At 35.9% G+C, this 7,682-nt stretch overlaps 1 protein-coding gene across 10 annotated transcripts in view; it reads right to left on the bottom strand.

The window, feature by feature from the left end:
* LOC117169116 (probable tRNA N6-adenosine threonylcarbamoyltransferase, mitochondrial) overlaps nucleotides 1–7,682 on the bottom strand; it is a 210,974-nt gene that overhangs the window by 154,687 nt on the left and 48,605 nt on the right. For 2 of the 10 annotated variants that reach the window (XM_033355279.1, XM_033355284.1), the window contains one exon: nucleotides 4,880–4,959. The exons of the other annotated variants lie outside the window; for them this stretch is intronic. The gene's annotated coding sequence lies outside the window, so the exon portion shown is untranslated. The remainder of the gene's footprint in view (nucleotides 1–4,879; nucleotides 4,960–7,682) is intronic. 10 annotated transcript variants of the gene reach the window in all.

The following is a 7,682-nucleotide window of genomic DNA, read 5'->3' as shown; positions in this document are numbered from 1 at the left end:
AGAATGGTTTTATTTCGTAGAAGCTCCTCTTCAACCTCTAAAAAACTTGTCACGTTTCGATCAAACTCCCAAGTATGACCACCCTAATTTATATGGTTCGCACTGCACCTCAGATATTATATGCAAAAAAGAGCGCCTTATTCAGAGGCAGAGCATACACAAGTCTCGATGCGTGGAAGACATTGGTGGGTAGTGCGCTTCCGAGAAAAATGTCCCCTACAGCCCAGAGAAGCGCCCTATTGAGAGGGGGACTATATTTTCTTCTTGAATCTTTATTTGTTATTAAATACAACTGCTTGTTTCACGATGAATGTGCTGTTGCTCAGGATAGATGAACTGCTTTGTTTCAACATTCATATTTTGTGGTTCAATTTCACTGTATTTACTTAGAAAAATGAAAATATTATTCACAACAGCTTATTTTTTCCAGATGGGAGCAGGGACATGGAACCATAATATTGAAAATCAGCGTCGCGGATGAGTTATTGTCAAATATTCAGAACTGTGAAGCGAGGATTATTGCAACGAAAGTGAAAAACGCCAACGTCAAGCTACAATTATCTAAGCAAGCAGCCCAAATACTAGACAAGTACAAAACATCTTTTTTGCATGCTAGATGATCCAGCAGAAACCTCCTTACTTATTTCAGATAAGGTGAAAAATTTGATCCAGTCAAAATGGTACCTCTCGTTTGGAATTGAAAGATTTGATGACGCCAGATGCCTCTGACAATACAAAGGTGACAAAAAATACCAGTTCTACTGTCCCTTTCTTTGAAAGCGGTGAAATATGTAATCCAAATGAATCATACCAAACTTAGATGTACAAAAATTTTTGTAGAACACGATCTGATCACGGAATCAGTCCAAACGTACAAGGACACTAGGACAAGCGACTTCTAACTACAGGAGAATCGGTCTCAATTTTAGCATTACCAGATCAGGTGTACATATTAACCACATTAACTATACTCTAGAACCCTTGAATAATCTTAGTCAATGAAGAAATAATCAAGCGCAGCAAGTCTTCGACGATGAATATTGACATCGATGGATCCCTTAAAAAGGTAAATAATAACACACCCGGTTCACCTGTTACCTACCCATTCCAATTCACTGGTGGTGAAAATTGAGTCATCGAAGTTTACACAGCTGCTGTGCCAAAACCGTCAAAGGTCGAATTCATCGCAAACGAAGCGAACGGGATCGATGGTGACTCCGGGTATATGTGGGATGCAGAATTTATTCCGGAAGAGGAAAGGAGCCCCTTCAGAGAATCGTAATTTGGAAAATTTCCTGACTAAGCGAACTGCTACTACAATTTCTAGCCAAGCCCTTAACCATTCCTCTGAGTGACTTATCCAGAATCAAAGTGTTGTGAAATCTGTTAGTGAGACTTTGAAAGCATGATACTATATTTATTATAGCCCTGTTCTAAAGAAGAATAGCAAGGGCCGAGGTAGTGGAGGCCAGGTTACTCTAGTTAAAAATAGTTTTGCCTATTCACACAGCCAATCGGAAGTCAGCAATTTATAGCAATTCATTCAGATAGTTTCTGATGGTGATTATACGAGGTGTGTTCAAAAAATAAGGCGACTTTATGGTTTTCTCAAAGAATATTCATTTATTCCTCAATATTTATGTTGTCCCCTTCAAAGTAATCTCCCTCAGATATAATACACTTGTGCCAACGCTTTTTCCAATCATCAAAGAACTTCTGATAATCATATTGTGGTATAGCCTTGAGTTCTTTCAGCGATGCAGTTTTTATCTCCTCAATCGTTGAAAATCGATGTCCTATCATGAGTCTCTTCAGTTTTGGGAAAATAAAAGTCACTGGGTGCCAAATCTGGTGAATATAGAGGCTGAGGCATGACTGTGGTGCTGTTTTTGATCAGAAAATCTTTCACAAGCAACGATGAATGAGCAGGTGCATTATCGTGATGCAAAGCCACGAATCGTTTTTCCAAAGTTCCGGACGTTTTTTGCGTATCACCTCTCGCAAACGGCGCATAACTTGAAGGTAATACTCCTCATTGACCGTACAACCTTGTGGTAAGAATTCCTGATGCACTACGCCACAGTAATCAAAGAAGACGGTGAGCAAAACCTTCACATTTGACCGAACTTGACGTGTTTTTTTCGGTCTTGGAGACGCAGGATGCTTCCAATGAGACGATTGGGCTTTAGTTTCGACGTCATAACCATATACCCACGATTCATCCTCAATTATAACCCTTTTGAGAAAATCAGGATCATTATTAACTTCATTCGACATCTCCTGAGCGATGGTCATGCGATGGATCTTTTGATCAAAATTAAGCAGTTTTGGAACAAATTTCGCTGACACACATCTCATGCCCAAAACGTTCGAAAAGATAGCATGGCATGAGCCAACCGATATGCCAACATCTTCAGAAACTTCTCTGATGGTAATTCGGCGATTTTTCAACACTGACGAGGCGAGGTTCGTCTTCGACATCTTCTCGGCCTTCTTGGAACAGCTTGTAACACTTATACACATTTTTCTTACACAGAGTAAACTCACCGTATGCAATTGTCAACATTTCAAGAGTTTCAGAGCACTGGATTCCATTTTTCACACAAAATTTAATGCAAACTCTTTGCTCCATTTTTTTCGAAAGAAGAAAATCGCCGAGCACACCAAACCCTTCTAACCTTTTACGCCTCTGCCAGAAAAACAACACGAGATATATAGTCAAAACTGTGAACATATGATCGTGACGAGTGTACCAACATAAGAAAACGAAAAATTTAAAACTTGAATGTACGTAGCTCGCGAAAATTAAAAAGTCACCTTACTTTTTGAACATACCTCGTACACTCTACAACAGCGAATTTTGATTTTTCACCAGCTGCGGACACTGAATTTTGTATTTATTCGTTACAGAAAAATTTATGTTCACTTGACAATTGTTCTTCGATTTTTAATGTTGCATTATTAGGCGATTTTAATGCTTGCGTTGCCTCTCTGAATTGCGTGGACGAGGAGATTTTAATCAATACATATGTTGCGCCCGGAAGGGAATCTTTCGACCTTAAATTAAATAGGTGGGGAAAAAATTTAGTGGAATTAGTTCAATCTCTTAACTTCATGTTACGGGTACTGGACGAAGCACTATTGACCTCTGCTGGATCAGCAGAAGTTGCCTGAATTTGGTAGATGACTTTAGAGTTCTTAACCTAACTAACAAATCTAACCACTTTCTTATATCAACATTCATAAAATGGAAAGAAGAATGCGAGGAGACCTTTTTTAATGTATGATTGTAGTGCCCACATATTTACATAGATAATAACGATACAGACGAATTATACCATAATTTAATAATAACAATTAAGATAGCTGCGCAGGGGGCAGGTATGCTGATCGATAGGAACTCTCTTCAAATTCTTAAATCCCGTGATCATAGAAATTCTTGGTTTAACTCACAGTGCGCTCATCTTAAGAAGCTCACCTTAAGGCTCATAAATAATATTCGCGCAGTCTCTCTGCAAATTCGTTAAACTACTAACTAAGAACTCGCATTCATATAGATTAAAATTAAAGAAACAAACAAAGGGCTGTTCACCCTCGAATAGAGAATCAAGCGATCGAAATACTCCTAGATTTACTGTCGCGACTCCAAAATAAGAGAGTCCGCAGGATTTAAAAGAGTTCGCCGAGGTATACAAGTTTCTAAGAGTCCACAGGAGTCGAGCCGAGTTTTACTCGAGTTGATGGGAGTGGGAGCGTGTTTCTGATTCATGAGCTATAATCGATACACAGCAGTCATACACATGAGTCACCTGTGTGCCACACAAGCGCATTTCAAAGCATGGTGTTGTATAATGACTATATATCTCGCCAAATCTTAATGTTTTCAAATAAGTATACATACTATGGTGAATAATATCAGTTATGTATACATTTTTATGTTATGAAACATTTATCTCTTAAATGATCTTTGTGAATTCTTAAAAATGACACGGTAACAAAATTGGAGTAAGCGCTAGTCTAGAGAAGACATAGAGTGTATATATAGTCCATGGGAGTTATTTCGAGCCAGAGCGTGTCATACGATTTTTAGGACTTACTTGGAGTTACTACTCCAAAGCGCCAGTCACCGCGTGTCTTTACAGTCGCTAGAGTTCAGTCGACCCAGAGAGCACAAAATTTGGCGACGTCTTTATGACGTCTTTACAACATCTTTATGACAAGTTTACGACATCATCTGTTCATGTCGTTGTGTTGTCTTTATGATATCGTACAGACATCGTCAGATCATACGACCGTTTCACGATATCGTAAAGACACCTTAACGATACGGATATAGGCTGTCATAAAGTTGTCATAAAAATGTCGTAAAGACATCGCCCAATTTCGTACACACTGGGGAGTCGCACAGAGTATCCGATAACTTGAGTCTCAACTGAAGAGTAAGCCCTTTGGAAAGAAAGGAAGAAAATTGCAGACAAAATATTTCAAAACTATCAAATGTTAAGAAGGTGATACCGATTTTTCATTAACCGAACTGCAACTAGACCTGTCACATTTTAAACTAAACAAAGCTGCGGGTTCTGATAGTTTAAGCAACGACTTTTAAAAGGTTGACTCCGGAATGGAGTCAATGGATAAATTAATGTTTTTAATAAAGTTTTAAATAATGAGAGGGATCCTGTTTAATCGTCTGAGGGCGACATGTTCATGTCACATAAAGCGGATGATTAGAGATATCCCCTGAATTATAGAGGTATTGCTCTTATCAAATCAAGAACAAATATATTTAGAATTATATATTCCATTTCTATTATATTATTATATTTATTTATATTATATTTACAATTATATATTTACAAATCAATAAAAATATATTTACCCCTATTTGTTATTTCTGTGGATTTCAAAGGAGCATTCGACTCTGTCAGTCACGAGAAACTTTGGAACAAGCTTCATGCCCTAAGAGTTAGAGGAAAGTTTATAAGAATTGGAACAAGCTTCATGCCCTAAGAGTTAGTATAATTGAAATTTTTATTAGGAATAGGGTGAGGGGAGTGAGACTTTCGGCTGCTCGAATATTATGCCATTAATGATCTCCAGCTATATCCAAAAAAGACAAAATAATTCCTTTCCGTAAATCTGGTAAATTAAAATCAATTAAGGCCTCTCAAATAGAATAATACCCACACGCGTGGATTGTTCGATGCCTATGTTTATCTTTGGCTTCCCTTTTCAGCTAATTGCAAATTTAAAAAAGCTAAGGACCACATCATTAAGAAAGGTTCTTTCAATGCATACAGGGTGTACGGTACCCTGAATAAAAGTAAAGTTTACTTATGGGATACGATTAATATTCTTTTGAGTGAAATTTTGGATGCTACGTCTCGTTAGGCGGCAGAAATTCAAAACAGATTTTTTCAAGGTCTGTTTTATTGAAAAATGCTTTTTTATAAAAAAGCATTTTTAAAGCATTTACAAAGGCGTGTAATTGGTGGATCTCCTTCTCTAATATAGGAAAACATAACTCATTGAACAAACCATTGTAAAATTGATGTATCAAAATTATTTAGAAATAGTGAATCATAAATAATAATGAATAATAAATGCAGGTATAAAATTCGTATTGCCAAATATTTCGCAATGCTTTCAATGATTTTCCAAACACCTCAAAAATGCACAAACATTATCAAATATTTCGCAAATACTTCACAAATATTAAAAAATTTCTGTAAACATTTCTGGTAGATTTCAAACATTGTACTATTACATACAAAAATTTCACAATTTCGCTGTAATGCCTAAAACTAGGCGCCGCCTAACTTATCCAATATGAAAGAGTGTAACGCAACCAACTATAAAAGAGCGCATCGCCGATCTCCCGTGAGTTTGAACCTAACTATGGTAACTGTACTGCGGTCGGCAAGATAAAAACCACAAGATACTTGAAGTGTTACCATGGAGGGATAAGAACTTAGAGAATACCGATGAGATACCAATGCTCGATCATTGAGAAACTACAATTGCAAGCTGTATCGTTATGCAATATTATAGTTAGGATTATAACCATACGAGGGTATTTATACTTTTAATAGTTTAAAAAAACAAAGCTAAAATCCGAAAATGTAAAGATATAAATACACACGCGTGTCCCATTGGCGGGAAGCACCGGAAGTTTAAACATTTTCTTTAATTTTTAATCTATTATGATTTAATGTTTGATTTTTTTTACCAAATTTTGGTTGTTCTAATTTTCTATGTCTTGAAAATTCATGTATTTAATTTTTATACCTACAGAAGTGTCCTCTTTTACGTCTTACGGTCTTTATTAATTAAAAGAATAAAACGAAATTACTGGAAAGTTCATTTATTAAAATTCTGAAACTTCAGCTATCACTGCGCGCCTTTTTCAGAGAATCAGTGCTTATTTTCTTGTAAAAAAAAAGAATATTTAATTTTGGGGTCAAACATCTGTCCATAGTTTAGTGTCAATTTTTACAAATAATGATGTGTGACACAAATTAAATTAAAATATACAAAAAACATATAGTATAAAAACCTCATAAAAATTGAAGAGTCTTTTTTTAAGAAACTACATTTTCATGTCAAATTTTAATCTCTTTGAATTGAAAATAATTTTAATTCCAAAATTTTTGAACTTTATGTTGTTAAATTTGGAATGCTTTTGATTAAAAATAATAAAATTTAAATCCGTTTAAATTTTAAACGATCCAATTTTCAACAGTGTCATCTGTGAATATTGAATAATGAAGAACAAAATGACATGTCCTACGTGTGTATTATAACTGTATTTGTGATCAGCCACCAAGCTAGCTGTCACTCTTGCGCCATGGAAGTTATCGGGTCGCCGTTCCTTATCGACCGCGGGTCAAGACAACGATTTTCAAAGGGGAAATCGTCTTATTCGACATTGAATTTTTGATGAGAAGATCATTAATCGACACTACGCCAAAAATAATTTACACGTGTCCTGGATTTTTTAGTCCCTCGTAAGAGCTATGAGCGTTTGTAAATCTCATTAGCCAAGGGTGCCCAATCTCTACCGATTCGCGTGCATATACTTTCATCAAGCTCCGCCGGTCCAGTAGTGAAAAGCCTGGCTGGCGATCACGCTGCCGTGGGTTTAAATCTTGGTGTCAACTTTTTTTCGTATTGTAAACATGTCAAATAATAATTTTTAATGCTTCCCCGGCGGTTGAAATTTTCTTTCAAAAATCTTACTGGGAAATAAATATCATGCAGACACTTTTTGAATCATTTATTTATATAATCGTAATTTATTTTTCTTTACATATTTTCGTGTGATAATTGTCATACGTTATCACGTAGTTGTTTGATGAACTGTTCACTATTTTCCAGTTTTTTTAACTTTACAGTAAGCATCAACCTGGACAATTCTGCAATATCCAGAATAGTTGTTGGGCGACTTGATAAGCTTGAAATTTATAAATAAATTTGCAAAGGGCCTAATTTCGAAATTGGTTGGTTTTTACATTTTTTCTGGGTAACTTGATAAATTTATAATTTATCATCTAGTTATAATTTTAAACTGGGTAAGTTTACAAAGGGGGAGGGTCGGTAAGGCCGGTTTTTGGCCTAATTTATTTTTGGACCAAAAAATCTGAAAAATCATGGTAGTATCTTATAAGTATCCCGAGTCGATT

This window comes from Belonocnema kinseyi, chromosome 3 (assembly GCF_010883055.1).
Source record: "Belonocnema kinseyi isolate 2016_QV_RU_SX_M_011 chromosome 3, B_treatae_v1, whole genome shotgun sequence".
NCBI lineage: Eukaryota > Metazoa > Arthropoda > Insecta > Hymenoptera > Cynipidae > Belonocnema > Belonocnema kinseyi.
The sequence above is the reverse complement of the archived record's forward strand: the minus strand, read 5'-3'. Positions and strand labels throughout refer to the sequence as shown.